General features: G+C 40.9%; 1 protein-coding gene across 3 annotated transcripts in view; it reads left to right on the top strand.

Moving 5' to 3' along the window:
* Positions 1 to 11975: 11975 nt before the first annotated feature.
* GPR161 (G protein-coupled receptor 161) overlaps positions 11976 to 15533 on the top strand; it is a 47776-nt gene continuing 44218 nt past the window's right edge. The window contains exon 1 of one of the 3 annotated variants that reach the window (XM_055323985.1): positions 11976 to 15416. The gene's annotated coding sequence lies outside the window, so the exon portion shown is untranslated. The remainder of the gene's footprint in view (positions 15417 to 15533) is intronic. The other 2 variants (XM_055323982.1, XM_055323983.1) reach the window with 2 other exon arrangements.

Consider the following 15533-nt stretch of genomic DNA (forward strand, 5'->3'; position numbering starts at 1 on the left):
TAAAAGAGAGAGAGAGAGAGAGAGAGAGAGAGAGAGAGAGAGAAAACATAACCCACTGGAGAAGTATAGTTAAAATACCGTATTCCAAACTCACTTGAAATTTTTTCACTCTGTTGTTGTAGCAGAATTTGAAGATGGCCTCACAGAGAAATCTGATCCTAATCCCTGAATCTGTGAATACAATGAGATGTGACCCCCTTGACTATGTTAGAGGACCCAGCTGACTCTAAAATAGGGCTACTATATGGGTACTCCTGACCCAGTCACCAGAGCGCTACAGAGCAAAGGGCTCTGTCTGTCTGAAAGGCGACTAACAGGAAGCCAGGGAGTTGAGCCTATGAGGACAGGACACACCTTGCTGGCCCTGAGGTGGAAGCACCACAGGAGGATGCAGGCAGTCGCTAGGAGCAGAGTGGCCCCCACCTGCCAACCAGCAAGAAAATGGGACCTCAGCCCCACAGATGGAAGGAACCGTGTTTTGCCAATGGCCGGAGTGGTGTGGAAGCAGATTCTCCCTCAGAGCTGCCAGGTAAGAGCCCAGCCTGGCCAGCACCTTGCTTTTGGCCTTGTGAGCACATGAGCAGAGAACCCAGCTGAGCCCACCCGGACTTCTCCCTAAACTATGAGGTAATAAATGGGTGTTGTTTTAAGCTGCTGAATTCGTGGTAGCCTGTTATGCAGCATTAGAAAACTAGTGAAGCTCTTACACCACCAATCCCATTTATTTTTTTAAAAGATTTTATTTATTTATTTATTAAAGATTTTATTATTTATTTGAGAGAGAGAGAGAGCACATAAGCGGGGGTAGCAGCAGAGGAAGAGAGAGAAGCAGGCTCCCCACTGAGCAGGGAGCCTGACGAGGGGCTCAATTCCAGGACCCTGAGATCACAACCCAAGACAAAGGCAGATGCTTAACCAACGGAGTCACCCAGGTGCCCCTATTTATTTTGTTAGAGAGAGAGAGAGAGCGAGAGAGAGAGAGAGAATGCAGGTGTATGGTGGGGGGGCAGAGAAAGGGAGAAAAGCAGAGAGAGAATCCCAAGCAAACTCCATGCTGAGCTGAGTACAGAGCCCCATGTGGAGCTCAATGTCATGACCCTGAGATCATGACCTGAGCTGAAATCAAGAGTTGGATGCTTAGCTGACTGAGTCACTCAGGCGCTCCACCGCTAACCCCATTTATATTGATAGGTGATATTTGTTTTTTTTTTTTTTTTCAGTTTTTCAGGGTTGATTTTTTTCTTTTGAGTTAATTCTCTTCAGTTTTGTAAAATATATGCTTAGTTTCAAAGTCAAAACCATGCAATCAGAACATTTGTAGAAATCTTGCTTCCTTCTCTGTTTTCTCCCCTGTTTCTCCCTTTCTTTTATTGGAAATCATCTATTTAGTTTTGGGGCTGTTCTTCCATTTTTTTTTACTTGTTTTATTGATGTATAGTTGACATACAGTTTCAGTTTTACAGCATAGTGATTAGGCAATTCTATACATTTCTCCATGATCCTTACATTGAGTGTGGCCACTGTCACTGCACAATGTTATTATAATTTTATTGAACATATACTCTATGCTGTATCTTTAATCTCTGTGACTTATATATTTTATAACTGAAAGTTTTGTTCTTTAAAAAAATAAGCAAATACCTTTATATTCATATTCTTTCCTTTTCTCACACAAAAGATAATAATATAATAAGTAAAGACTCCTGTACCTTGCTTTTTTCATTTAACAACATATCTTGGTGGCCAATCCGTAATGGTTTACAGAAATTTTCTTCACTTCTTTCTTCTACCGAAGAATAAGGTATTCAATCAATAACCTGTTGACAGACATTTTAGTACTTTCAATCTTCTGTAATTATAAATAATTCTGCCTTTTAAAGACAACATTTTTTTTATCTGGGATAAAGTCCTGGAAGTGCTACTGTTGTAGATCAAAGGGTACAAGTGTATGTAATTGGGGGCCTTTCTCCCCCAACACCAAATGCATGGTAGCTTTTCCAACAGCAACAATTACCTGATTCCCTAACACCAACTGGCTGTCTGACAATTCAATTCAACTCCGACAATAACTTCTGGAGTCAGATCAGATCCCATACTTTAAGTATTTGGTCCCATAAGACTGCCCCTACTTCAGAAACTGGTTGCAAATGGGATGCCCAGTCTACCCACAGTTCTGTCAGGTGGGTTACCCACAAATACAGGGGTTCCCATGATGCTTCCCTCTTGGGTTCAATATCTGCTATGACTCACAGAATTCAGGAAAGAGTATTCTTACTATTGCAAATTTATTAAAAAGGGTAAAACCCAGGAACAGTCAGATGGAAGAGATGCATAGGGCAAGGTATAAGGGTGTGCAGAGCTTCTGTGCCTTCTCCAGAAATATGTAGCAGTGTCTGTTTCCCTACAGCCTTTGCACAAAGCATGGTGTCAAACTTTTGGATTTTTGTCAATCTGTTAGGTGAAAAATAGTATGTTAGTGTCATTTCTAAAAACTATTTTTTGTAGTAATTTATTTATTAGAGTTGTAACATACATACGGGAAGCACATATACCACAAGTTTACACCTCACTAAATTTCCACAATGAATGTATTTGTACCACCAACACCCAGATCAAAAAACAGGAAGTTGCCAGCGCTACTCTCCTGTCTTCACATTCCCTCCCGTCACTCCTCACCTCGCTGCACCCACCACCTGACTCCTAATAGCAGGGATTATTTTGACCTCTGTACTTTTAATAAATGGAATCATATAATACAGATCCTTAGGGTATTTTTTTCAAACTTCTCACTATGCTTGTGAGATTCTCCTATACTATAATATCGTATGAGGTTGTAAGTTATTCATTCTCATCACTGCGTTCCTGGTATTGTATTATGTAAGTATTTTACAATTAATTTCTACATTCTATTATTGAGGAGCCTTAGATAGCTTCTAGTTGGGGCTGTTGTAAACAGTGCTGCTATAAACATTCCAATATGCACCTTTTGTGAACATGTGCACGTATTCCTGCTAGAAGTGGAATTACAAGTCATAATGTATGTATGTTTAAGTTTAGTAGATAATGGTTCACAGTTCTGCAAAGTGGTCATACCAATTTACACTCCCAGCAGCAGTGTAGGACAGTATTGGTTGCTCCACATCCTTGTCAACATTTGGTCCTAGTCTTGTTTGAATTTGCATTTCATTTATTAAGAGTGAAACAACATTTTTTCATATGTTTTATAAACATATGCCTTACAGGCATTTTATACTTTTTTATGGACTATATTCAACATTTGCCCATTTTTATTTAGATGTTTGGTATTTTTGCTTTAAAAAATTTTTAGACTTTATTATTATTATTATTATTATTATTTTTAGAGAGGGAGAGATAGACAGAGAATCCCCAGTCTTCATACCCAGCACAGAGCCCAACTTAGGGCTCGATCTCACAACCCTGATATTATGACCCAAGCTGAAATCAAGAGTCAGACATTCAACCAACGGAGCCATCTAGGCACTCCTTGCTTCCAAATTGTTAACAGCTTTTTACAAATTAAAGATACTAGCCTGTACTGATTTTTTTTAAGATTTTATTTATTTATTCATGAGAGACAGAGATTGAGAGAGAGAGAGAGAGAGAAAGAAAGAGGCAGAGACACAGGCAGAGGGAGAAGCAGGGTCCATGCAGGGAGCCCAATGTGGGACTTGATCTGGAGACCCCAGGATCATGCCCTGGGCTGAAGGCAGGCGCTAAACCGCTGAGCCACCCAGGGATCCCTAACCTGCTATATTCCATCACCTGACTCTGTGGTAAGTTGGCTTCTGGTTGAGTTTGGCCAGTGAGAGGCCCTGGGAGAAGGATGGAGGGTCAGCTGAGCTGTTTCCCCCTCTTCTTCCTTGCTTCAGCAGTGACTACACTTCCCTTGATAAAGCTGTCACAAGCACTTCCTCCTCAAAAGTTCAGCTCCCAGTGGGCTCAGGTAACATCATTTCTACCCCTTGTCTCTTCAGCTCTAGGGGAGCTGAGGACATCCTGATGCCACTTGTCTCTGGGTGCTTACATCTGGTTGTGGCTCTGCATGTACTTCCTTCATTAAAATCTCCTTACTTGAGCCATTTGGGAGTGAATTCTGGTTCAGCATGCTAATTACCACATACTTCTTTGACATAAATCGCACATAGTTTTTCCTCAGTTTCCCATTTTTCCTTTAACTTGGTTGTGGTGATTTTTTTTTTCATGAAATTACTTTTTTTTAATTGTGCAGTCAAATGTATCTTTCCTATTATTATTACTGTGGTTCTGGGCATCATAATTAGGAAAGTTTTTCCTGCTTCCAGGTTATAAAGGAAGGAATTCTAGTTTTCCTATTTGAGTTGGAATTTATTTGAGTTTCATTTTTGCATTTTGATCTCTGACCCATTGGCATCTACCCCATACACAAACTCTTATATCACCTCCTGGGCACAAACTTTATTGGTTTGGTATATTCTATTTTCCAAGGACAGTCATAATAATGGTGAAAATTATTATAACCTTTTATTCCAATACAGTACATTTATTTTAGGATGCATAACCTCCAAAACTGTGAGTCAATAATAATTTTTTGATTTTAAGCCACCCAGTTTGAGGCACTTTATTGTCACAGATGTTAGGAAACACACCAAATCTTGTAGCTCTAAAAACTGTATGCTGGAGTGCCGGGTGGTTCAGCCTCTGCCTCTGGCTCAGGTCATGATCTCAGGGTCCTGGGATCCAGTCCCCAAGTTGGGCTCCCTGCTCAGCAGGAAATCTCCTTCTTCTTCTCCCTCTGCCCCTCCCCCTGCTTGTGCGTGCTCTCTTTCTCTCTCTCAAATAATAAAAAAATATATTTTAAAAAAGAAACTAGGGCAGCCCCAGTGGCGCAGTGGTTTAGCGCCGCCTGCAGCCTGGGGCTGATCCTAGAGACCCAGATAGAGTCCCACATCGGGCTCCCTGCATGGAGCCTGCTTCTCCCTCTGCCTATGTCTCTGCCTCTCTCTGTGTGTGTGTGTCTCTCATGAATAAATAAATAAAATCTTGAAAAAAAAAGAGTTGGGATGCTTAATTGAGTGAGCCCCTCAGGTATCCCTATAATCTGATTTAAAAAAAATAAGAAAAGAAACTATATGCTGAAGATTCCCAAACTTAAATCTATGACTCACACCACTTTCCAGCTCTTTACTTCACATCCTCACTTAGATAACTAATAGACATCTCCAACAGGACATGTCCAGACTGAATTTCTGATGTCTTCACTTACCTCTACCTTCAGGTTCTGCATCTTAGCTGATGGCAACTCCAACCTTCTGCTGCTCAAATAGCCCTGGAGTCAATCCTGACACTTCTTTTTCTCTTGTACCCCACATCCAACATCTAAGGAAATCTTATTACATCCACTTAGAAAATATAGCCAGAATCCAACCCTTTCTCATCTCCTGATAACATCCTGGTCCAGCACCATCATTCTCTGCTCCAAATCCTTCCATTCTACTCCTAGCAGAAGCCAAAGTCCTTCCATGGTCTGTGAGATCCTATACAAATCCCCTCTTCTCTCTTACCTGCCTGGCCCTCTCCTACTGCTTCTGGCTTGCTTGCTCTGCTCTAGCCACCCCAGCCTACTCACTCTACTTCGAAGATGCAAGGTACACTTCCACCTTAGATGCTTTTTTTTTCCTCAAAGATTTATTTATTCATGAGAGAGAGAGAGAGAGAGAGAGAGAGAGAGAGAGAGAGGCAGAGACATAGGCTGATGGAGAAGCAGGCTTCCTGCAAGGAGCCTGATGCAGGACTCGATCCCAGGACCCTGGGATCATGCCTTGAGCCAAAGGCAGATGCTCAACTGGTGATCCACCCAGGTGTCACCAACCTTAGATTCTTTGTATTAGTTGGTCCATCTGTCCAGAATGCCTTCCTCACACATCCTAATGATTAATTTATTCACCTCCTTCAAGTCTTTGCTCAAGCATCAAATTATCAGTATGCCCTATCCTGACCACCAAATTTAATATTAAAAACTACCCTCTACCCTTTGCATCCAGGTCTTCCATATCCTGCTCTAATTTTGGTTGGAATATAAGCTCCTTGGGGACAGGGGTCTTTGTCTGCTTTGCTCACTGGTGTATCTCAAGAACACACGATCTGTGTTCAATAAGTATTTGCTGTAGATGAAAACACACACATTATTATGTACATTTGGATATGTTTATCAGGAGCTTAAGTGCATTTTTATTTTAAATCTATGTTTTTAAAATACAATAATACACACTTATTATAAAGAACTCAATACAGAAATTGTATAAAGTAAAAAGTAAAAGTATCTGTTTCTACTAACCCACATCTAAGTGTAATCACTATCTCTGATTTGCTGTCTACTCTTCCAGATTTCTCTTAATGCGCATAAAGACATGCACACAGATACAAATATATTTATAAATATGGGACCATATACTTACATATTTTCTAAAACCTTTTCATTTATTATATCACAGACAACTTTCTATGTAAATACAGGTAGATCTATTTATTTTTTTCATTGTTCCATGTGTTCCACTACATGGATAGCTGAGATATTTTTTAATGAATAAGTCATTGGTTTGCGGAGGTTGCCATTACCTAGAATTTTATGCTAGGAAAACTTCATCAAATTTTTTAAAAAATTATTTAATTTAAACCCAATTCATCAATTTTTAATTTGAGATTTAAGGTATTTAGGAAAAAAGGTTGACCCAGTTTACCTTTATCTATAAAGAAAAGAATTGCAAAACAACTTATTTGCAAATAATATTACTAATGAAGAATTTAAGAAAATCAATACTTTTCTATTATCATTTAATAAAGATAATACTAGAGAAGGCCCATTTATTTTTATTTTTTTGTTATTTTTTTCCATTTATTTTTAAATGATGTATTTTGTATGTATATATATATGATGTATTTTGTATGTATATATATATATACACACACATATATGTGTGTGTGTGTTAACCAGAGGCAAAAAGATTCTCTCTCTCTCTTTTTTTTTTGTAATGCAAAACCAATTTATTTCCATGTACGACAATGAAGATTGGGATACTATTAAAAGTAGAGCAGTCTTCTGTCAAATAGAGATCCAGATTTTTAAGTAGCTGCTTTTGGGAACTACTATGATGGAAGACTTGCTGTGTTGCCTTCAGATGTTAAGCCTGTCTGCTTGATGCTTCACCAAACTGTTCGAGATGCCTTCCTTCGAAGTCAGCCTTTCTAATTCCTTCTGATAGCTATGCTGGTATTCCAGATATTTTATGTTCCTCTTCTGTTTACCCACGAACCTTTTCAGGAATTCTAAGAGATCAGTTTCATTCTTCTGAGAAGCCAAGTTCTGCAGGTCTTGCAGGAGCTTGTGTAACCCGTTTTCCAACCCAGAGCCATCACTATAGCTTGCACGTTCGTTCCCCAGTACTCTTTGTCAAGCCTCTTAACCACTGGAAGGCAGACTTTACTCTTACGCTCCTTCAGGTATCTTATGAACTGCCTTGCATGTCCTTTCTTCACCTCAGCTTGGTCTTGGAAAAAGGGGACATACCATTTACTAAATTAGTTTGAGATTGGAAGGGCAGAGCTCTTTGGATGATACCAACCCTGCCTCCCCTATCCTACTCCACCCAGAGACACACTTTGCAGAAGCAGGTCCCCCCAAAACAGGTTAGGCTGTAGAGGCAGTGTGCTGAAAAACAGCTTCTATACTTGTTGAGCAGCTGACAAAAGGAGCCTGTATTAGGAGAATCCTGAGTACTTTTTGATAGCCTACTTTTAGTTTCTGTACAACACTTGGAAGTACTAAAATCTATTCCTTGCCAAATATTTCTACTTTCACTGATTCAGGTCCTTGCAGTCCCCCAGCCTCTCTACATTTTCATTTTTACTTAACACTTGCATAGAACTTACTAGGTACCAGGCCTCATTCTAATTGCTTTGTGATTATTAACTCATCTAATCTTCCTAGGTACTGTTACAATCTCCATTCTATATGTACATGTTTGCATGTAGAAGAGTATGTCTTAATCAGTTCATACTGTTGTGTATACCATAGACTGGCTTAAGCAACAAATATCTATTTCCCCAGTTGTGGAGGTTGGGAAGTCCAAGACCAAGGTGCCAATAGGTCTCACATCGGATGAGGATCTGCTTTCTGATTTGCAGGTGGCTATTTTTTTTTTTTGTACCTACCCGTGGTAGAGTTCAGATAGAGAGAGGTAAGCTCTGTTGGGCATTTTCTTAAAGGGTATCAATCCCCTCCCAAATCACCTCCCACAGACCCTACCATTATAGAGGGGATTAGGCTTCAACATAGGAATTTGGAGTGGGGGGGGCACAAACATTCAGTCCATAGCAGTGTGTGCGTGCATGTATCTACACATTGACATTTACCGGACACCTACTATGTGTAGGATTTCCACTCATTGTGTCATTTAATCCTCACAAGGACCTAGTACAACAGTGATCCCCGGATGATAGATGTGGATGTTGAGGGAGAGAGAAGGTACATAAGATGTCTTGGTAGGAGTGAGAGAAAGAATTGAAGTCCTTAATTTTGAATTTAATGAATGGAGATGTCTATCAACTAGCAATAAGTCATCATGGTGACTAAATGAAATAATGCAGGAGATCCCTGGGTGGCTCAGCGGTTTAGCGCCTGCCTTTGGCCCCAGGGTGTGGTTCTGGAGTCCCAGGATTGAGTCCCACATCGGGCTCCCTGCATGGAGCCTGCTTCTCTCTCTGCCTGTGTCTCTGCGTCTCTCTCTCTCTCTCTCTCTCTCTCTCTCTCTCTCTCTCTCTGTGTGTGTGTGTGTGTCTCTCATAAATAAATAAATAGAATATTTAAAAAAATAAATGAAATAATGCAAATAAAATGCCAAATAAGGAAATTGATACATAGTAGGAGCCCAATATATATTTGTCAAATAGGAATGTCTACTTCCCTATAGAGACCATCTTTGAAAAAGTTGCCTGGGTTTGACCAACACAGAGAATCTACCATCCTGACAGCAAAAGATATTCTACAGAAATTTTCAAATACCTATATTTCCTATAATTTGGACAAATTCTTCTTCCTTCTCTCTTGCCAACCTGTATACACACACACACACACACACAAACACACACACACATACACACACACACTTTGTTCTCACCCTCAAATATGAGGCAGAGAGTGCAGAGACAAGACACCTTTCAGTGAGTCTGCAGACACAGACTCATGGATGGCTTTGCCCACAGGTGGACATGACCCAGAGTACGCCCATGCCTGTGAAACCAGTTTGTAGATACATTGCTCCCTCTTCTTTATATATGGTTTTCAGTGTGCTAGAGCTATTTTATCAGCCAGAATGTGTTCATGTCTTCTTTTATAAGACTTCAACATTTTCTAGAAATAGGCACAGTGTCAAGGCAGAAGAGAAAACTACTTACATGTGTGATATCACAAAAGAAGGAGGAACTAAGGAGAAAGTTTGGAGGCTTGTTTCCATGTTATGGCTCCCAGCTTGTGCATCAGGATCACCTGAGGGATGGGCTCGGCAAGATGCAGACTTCCAGGATGCTACTCTAGACCTTATACACTCAATAGAGAGGTAATTCTGAAGTCTAACACACCCTTTTAAAATAACAGATATAAGAATCTTTTAGTATCTTGAAATAGAATTCATAATAACAATCTATTTACACACAGAATTTGAAACTCTTAATATTAGTAATAATGGGAGGTGATTATATCACTCTTCTAGCCATAATTTTCATCACATCCAGAAAAACCAAAGGATCTGTAAGACTTTGCACAATCTGGTCTCCTGCTTCCTGTCTGAACTCATATCCTATTTTTCTACCTCCTAAGCATGCTTCTCAAGCCACACTGGTCTCCTCACTATTTCTTAAACAGCCTAGATAGATTGCCTCCTTGGGGCCTTTGCACTGCCTTTCTCCATGCCTGAAACATGCTTTCTCAGATGCCTACTGGGCTGACTCCTTAACATCAAGCATTCTCTCAAAAGAAAGATGAATGGATAAAGAAGATGTGGTTTATGTATACAATGGAATATTACTCAGCTGTTAGAAACGACAAATACCCACCATTTGCTTCCACGTGGATGGAACTGGAGGGTATTATGCTGAGTGAAATGAGTCAATTGGAGAAGGACAAACATTATATGGTCTCATTCATTTGGGGAATATAAATAATAGTGAAAGGGAATAGAAGGGAAGGGAGAAGAAATGGGTAGGAGATATCAGAAAGGGAGACAGAACATAAAGACTCCTAACTCTGGGAAACGAACTAGGGGTGGTGGAAGGGGAGGAGGGCGGGGGGTGGGGTGACTGGGTGATGGGCACTGAGGGGGGCACTTGACGGGATGAGCACTGGGTGTTATTCTCTATGTTGGCAAATTGAACACCAATAAAAAATAAATTTATTATTAAAAAAAATATTTATTTGTTGACCATTTATCTGTGAGTTTACTTCTGGACTCTGAATTCCATTTCATTGATCTATGTCAGGTTTTATACCAGTGCCATACTGTTTTGATCACTATAACTTTGCAATAAATTTGAAATAAGGAATTGGAAAAAAAAAAAAAAAGATACCTACCTTCTCAGTGAAGCTTTCCCTGATGACTCTTTAACCTTTCAAGCCCCACCCCCACTCCTGAACTTCATTTCTCCTTCCTGGCTTTCTTCTTATTATTTTTTAAGCACTTTATCACTGTCTAAAATAGAATATATTTTGCTCTATTTTATTTTATTTTTTTTACTGTGTCTCCCTCATCCAAATATAAGCTCCATGATGTCAGGGATTGTTGTCTTTCTTGTTTACTGTTGTAATTTTAGGGCCAGGCACTGGCATATGGTACTCAGAAAACTTGTTGAACGAATGAATAGCAACATGATGCTCATTTCAATATGTTAATCCTACTAGATGACACTGTGAAGTGGTCAGACACTTGAAGTTGTAGATAAGATCTCGGTGAATGTGACATATATAAATGCAGACCGGGTCACTGAATTTTTATTGGTAAATCTGATACCATGGGGAGCATTGTTAACAAGGATGTGATTTTCCAAACTGATAAGTCTTAGTGAGGTTTGAACAAATCAAAGTACACTCTTCCTTTCAATTTACACAGGAATAGCATTCCTGGACGCACTGGTATGTAACAAAACCATACAAACAAAACAAAACAAAAACCAACCTCTTTGTGCTTAGTTGTATATAGTTTGACCCTAGACTTGGAAAATAACCACTTTGTGGGTCTTTTAAAAATCACATGTAAAGGCAATTGTTCTCCTTGTCATACTTCAAGATATCTGGTATCCTTGGCCTTATCCACTAAATATCTAGAGTACCCTCTAATCATTGTGACAATCCCAAAATGCTCCCAGAGATTTCCAAAATGTCATATTGAGAGCTGCTGAGTTAGATACTTTCTGTTTCAAATAACAGAAATTAAACCTGCAGTGGCTTAATAAAATAATATTTATTGCTTCCTATAGCTGATCAGTCCAGGGGTATATCAACTTCAGGGAAGGCTTCATCAAGGATCAAATGATTTAGCTGACACCTCAATTCTACTATTTCGCATTCTCTCTTTCCTCAGATGTATTGGTTCCACCTACCCAGCAATCTCACCAAAATGTCCTAGAGGCTTCATCCTGACCCAAGAGGCCTGCAGCTTATCTCCATCCCTGAGCCAAGCATCTGGCTGGAAAAAGTATGAAATGCTGACAATGAGAGTTCAGCCCTGGGGTTGGGGAGAGGTCATACTGTGCAAACCTCATGACTGACCCCCTGGGGGGAGCAATGGTTTCCCAAAGGAAATTTGAGGGCATATTGCCCTTGGGAGAGGGAACGGGTGCAGAGCAGCAAACAGCAGCTCCCCTAACTCCTGCCGAGTCAGTCTCTCCAGGAGGAGGGCCTGAAACAGCATTCTAACAAACTCCATACGAGATTCTTTTTATTTTAAAAGAGCTTTATTGAGACATAATTTACATACCATAAATTTCATCCATTTAAAATGTACGAGTCATGGGTTTTGGGTATACTCACAGCCTTGTACAATCATCACCATAATCTAATTTTATAACATTTCCTCCCCTTTAAGGGATACTTTGTATCCACCAGCAGTCACCTGCTACCACCCCACCGCAGCCCTAGGGGATCATTAACCTCTCTCTATGTATTTACCTCTCCCGGCTATTTCATATCAATGGAATCATAACAATATGTGGCCTTTTCTGTTTGGCTTCTTTCACTTAGCCCCATGGTTTCAAGGTCTGTCCATGTTGGAGCGTGCATCAATACTTCATCCCTTTCTATGAAAGAGTAATATTCCACCACATGGATAGACCACATTTTGTATCCAGTCGTCAACTGACAGGCAATTGGGTTGTTTCTGCTCTTTAGCTATTATGAATTATGCTGCCATGAGCATTCATATATAGATTTTTGGGTGGATGTAGGTTTTTCTCTCTCGTGCTTTAATACCTGCAAGTGGAATTGCTGGGTCATGTGGTAACTTTATGTCTAACATTTTGAGGAACTAACAAACTTTTCTAAAGTGGCTGCATTATTTTGCATTCTCACCTGCAGTGTAGGGTTCTAACTCTTCCCTATCTTCCACAACCCTGGTCATCATCTTTTTCATTATAGCCATCTTAATGCCTGTGAAGTGGAATCTCATTTGTTTTCATATACATTTCCCTGATGATTAGTGATGTCCAGCGTGTGCTTATAGGCTCTTTCTATACCTTCTTTGAGGAAGTGTTTAGATCCTTTACCCTTTTTAAAGTAGAATGTTTTTCTTTTTATCATTGAGGTGTATAAGTTCTTTATGGATTCTGGATATAAGTCCTTTATTTTCCTTTTTTTTTAAGATTTTATTTATTTATTCATGAGACACAGAGAGAAAGAGAGAGAGAGAGAGAGGCAGAGACACAGGCAGAGAGAGAAGCAGGCTCCATGCAGGGAGCCCGACATGGGACTCGATCCCAGGTCTCCAGGATTAGGCCCTGGGCTGAAGGCAGATGCTCAACCACTGAGCCACCCAGGCGTCCCAAGTCCTTTATTTTCCTATTCTGTGAGTTGTTTTTTTTTTTTTTTTTCATGGTGTCCTAGGAAGCACTGAAGTTTTTAATTTTGATGAAATCCAACACATCAAACCTCTCTTTAATCACTTGTGCTTCGATGTTGCAGCTAAGAAATCTCCAAGGGATTCTTGAGAATCCTAAAGTTTGAGAACCAGATGCCCCTTAAGACAGATTTTAGCTATTTTTATTTTTTTTTCATTTAATTTATTTAAAAAGTTGGCCCTGGTCCTATAGTGGTGAATAAGCCAGATAGGGTTCCTGCTCTCATGGAGTTTGTATCTACCAATGGTGGCATACTATAAGTAAGTAAAAAAAAAATTAGATATGCTATACATTGAAATAAATTTTATATAGAAAAAGCATAGGGAGCTCTGAGAGAGAGCAGAGGTTAGAGAACCTCTTTTGGACTGGTCAGGGAAGACTTCTTTGAGGAGGTGACACTGAAGGGTAAGGAGTCAACCTTTGAAGAGTGGGGGAATAATATTTTATGCAGAAGGGACAGCATACTCACAGTTTTGCTTTGATTAGTTTTATGCAGACTACTGGATTGGAAAAATACTTTATTTTCAAGATGTCTTACCATATGCAGATTCTTCAAACAGCATTTAGGATTCACTTGGACAAAGCCTCTCATTATCTTAGTCCAGAAATCTTTGGGGGACTCCAAAAGGAATTGCTTATGACAGTGCCTTGGAAAAGGAGACTTACTATGTATCTCTCTTTTCTTGAAAACAATTCTCACACAAAATCCATGTCATGTTTTTCACACAACTACACATGACTTAAGTGAAATAACTGATAACAATTTTTCTATCTTTTCTCTGCCTCCAAGTGACTACTGCTCACAGCTCATTATTAGCTCCAGAAGGAAAAAAAAAAAACCTTAAGAGAGCAATTGAAAAAATGCATTTGTTGGCAGCAATTTCTACCCTTGCATGCACAGTAAGTTCTAAGCTTATGAGCTATGGGAAGAAAAACCTTTGTGATAAATAATATATTTGATAACGAGCATCAGGGGAGCAAAGGCTTTCAGTTGAAGAGTTCAAAATGAAATAGAAGAAGTACGGGAAAGGTACCTTTTTACATTATGAGTGGATATGAAGGCACAAGATCCATAATTGTTTTTCTTATTCTCTCCGTGCCAGCCTATTGTGTATCTTCTCAGACCTTTCTTAAGTAACAATTTTCAAAAGGTCTAGCTCTCAGCTCTCAGGCTCTATGGCACCAGATGTCTTACTTACATTATCTCATTTTATCTTTTTAAACGCAACTGATAGGCAGGTATGGGTATGCCTATTTTATATATGAATAAGATGAGATTCAGAAAGGTTAAATAAATAACTCCCTCCGGGTCACAAAGATTAGCCAGTGCCACAGTCCATGCTGATTAAAACAAACAAATAAACTAGGGACTTCAGAATAAAAGTTTAAAATAATCTGCTTTAACACACTGCTTTAAGCTTCTTCAGCATCTGGGTCTCTGGTGACCTAGCCTCTGAGAGGAGTTTCAGCTTCCGGTTTTGGACCAAATAAAGCATCCATCCCATAGGAATATTAAGGCATCCATTAACTTTTTTTTTTCCCTCCCCATTATTCCATTTGTCCCTGAAGACAAGCTGGTGTTTGGGAAGTGCTAGACAGTAAATTATTGCTTTAAATGGTGCTTCAGTGGCCTACTAACAATAAGGAAGCAGCTCCCGCAGTCCCACCCGGTAGATAAGGGAATAATTAATGCTTTCATCAAAGCAGATGGATTTCGGAGGAATCTGGGTCCTGCCCTGGGCACAGCATCAGTTTTCGCCGGAGTTCGGCGAACTGGGCTTTCTGAATTCTGACCTGAGTCTTGCAGACCGGTTTTCTCTTTCGCTCTCCCTCCTTCCCTTAGGCAGTTCACCGCCGGTTTCAACTTTTCTTCCCCTTATTTAGGCTGCAGCACAGAGGACGCCGGGGGCTAGGGGCCGGCCCAGAACGAGGGGAGACGACAGCAGAAAGGGAAGGGTTGTGTCTTCCGAAGTGGCGGCGCCGCGCTCTGCGGGCTGTCCTGAGGCTCCGGGGCCTTTCGGTTCGGAGCAGAGCGAGGAGCGCGGCACGGAGGAGTTGACACCCGCTCGCACGCCCGAGGGCTGTGGGCTCCTCGAGGGCTGGCTCCGCCGCTGCCCCCGGGCTCTCTCCGGGCCGCAGGCAGATGTGCCCAGGCGCCGCGGGCCGAGCGAGAGGTGCGCGGTCACAGGCGGGGCAGGCGGCGCGCGGGGCGACAGCGAGGATGGGGCCGTGCGGGGCCCCGGCGAGACTCCGAAAGTGTGAGCGCGAAGGCGAGGGCAGCGGAGAAAGGGGGACGCACGGCCCGAGGGCTGGGACTGGGACGGAGCGACCGGGTCAGGGAGGGCCCGGGCAGGGGTCCCGGGCGGGCGCGGCGT

Source organism: Nyctereutes procyonoides, unplaced genomic scaffold (genome assembly GCF_905146905.1).
Source record: "Nyctereutes procyonoides isolate TBG_1078 unplaced genomic scaffold, NYPRO_anot_genome, whole genome shotgun sequence".
Lineage (NCBI taxonomy): Eukaryota > Metazoa > Chordata > Mammalia > Carnivora > Canidae > Nyctereutes > Nyctereutes procyonoides.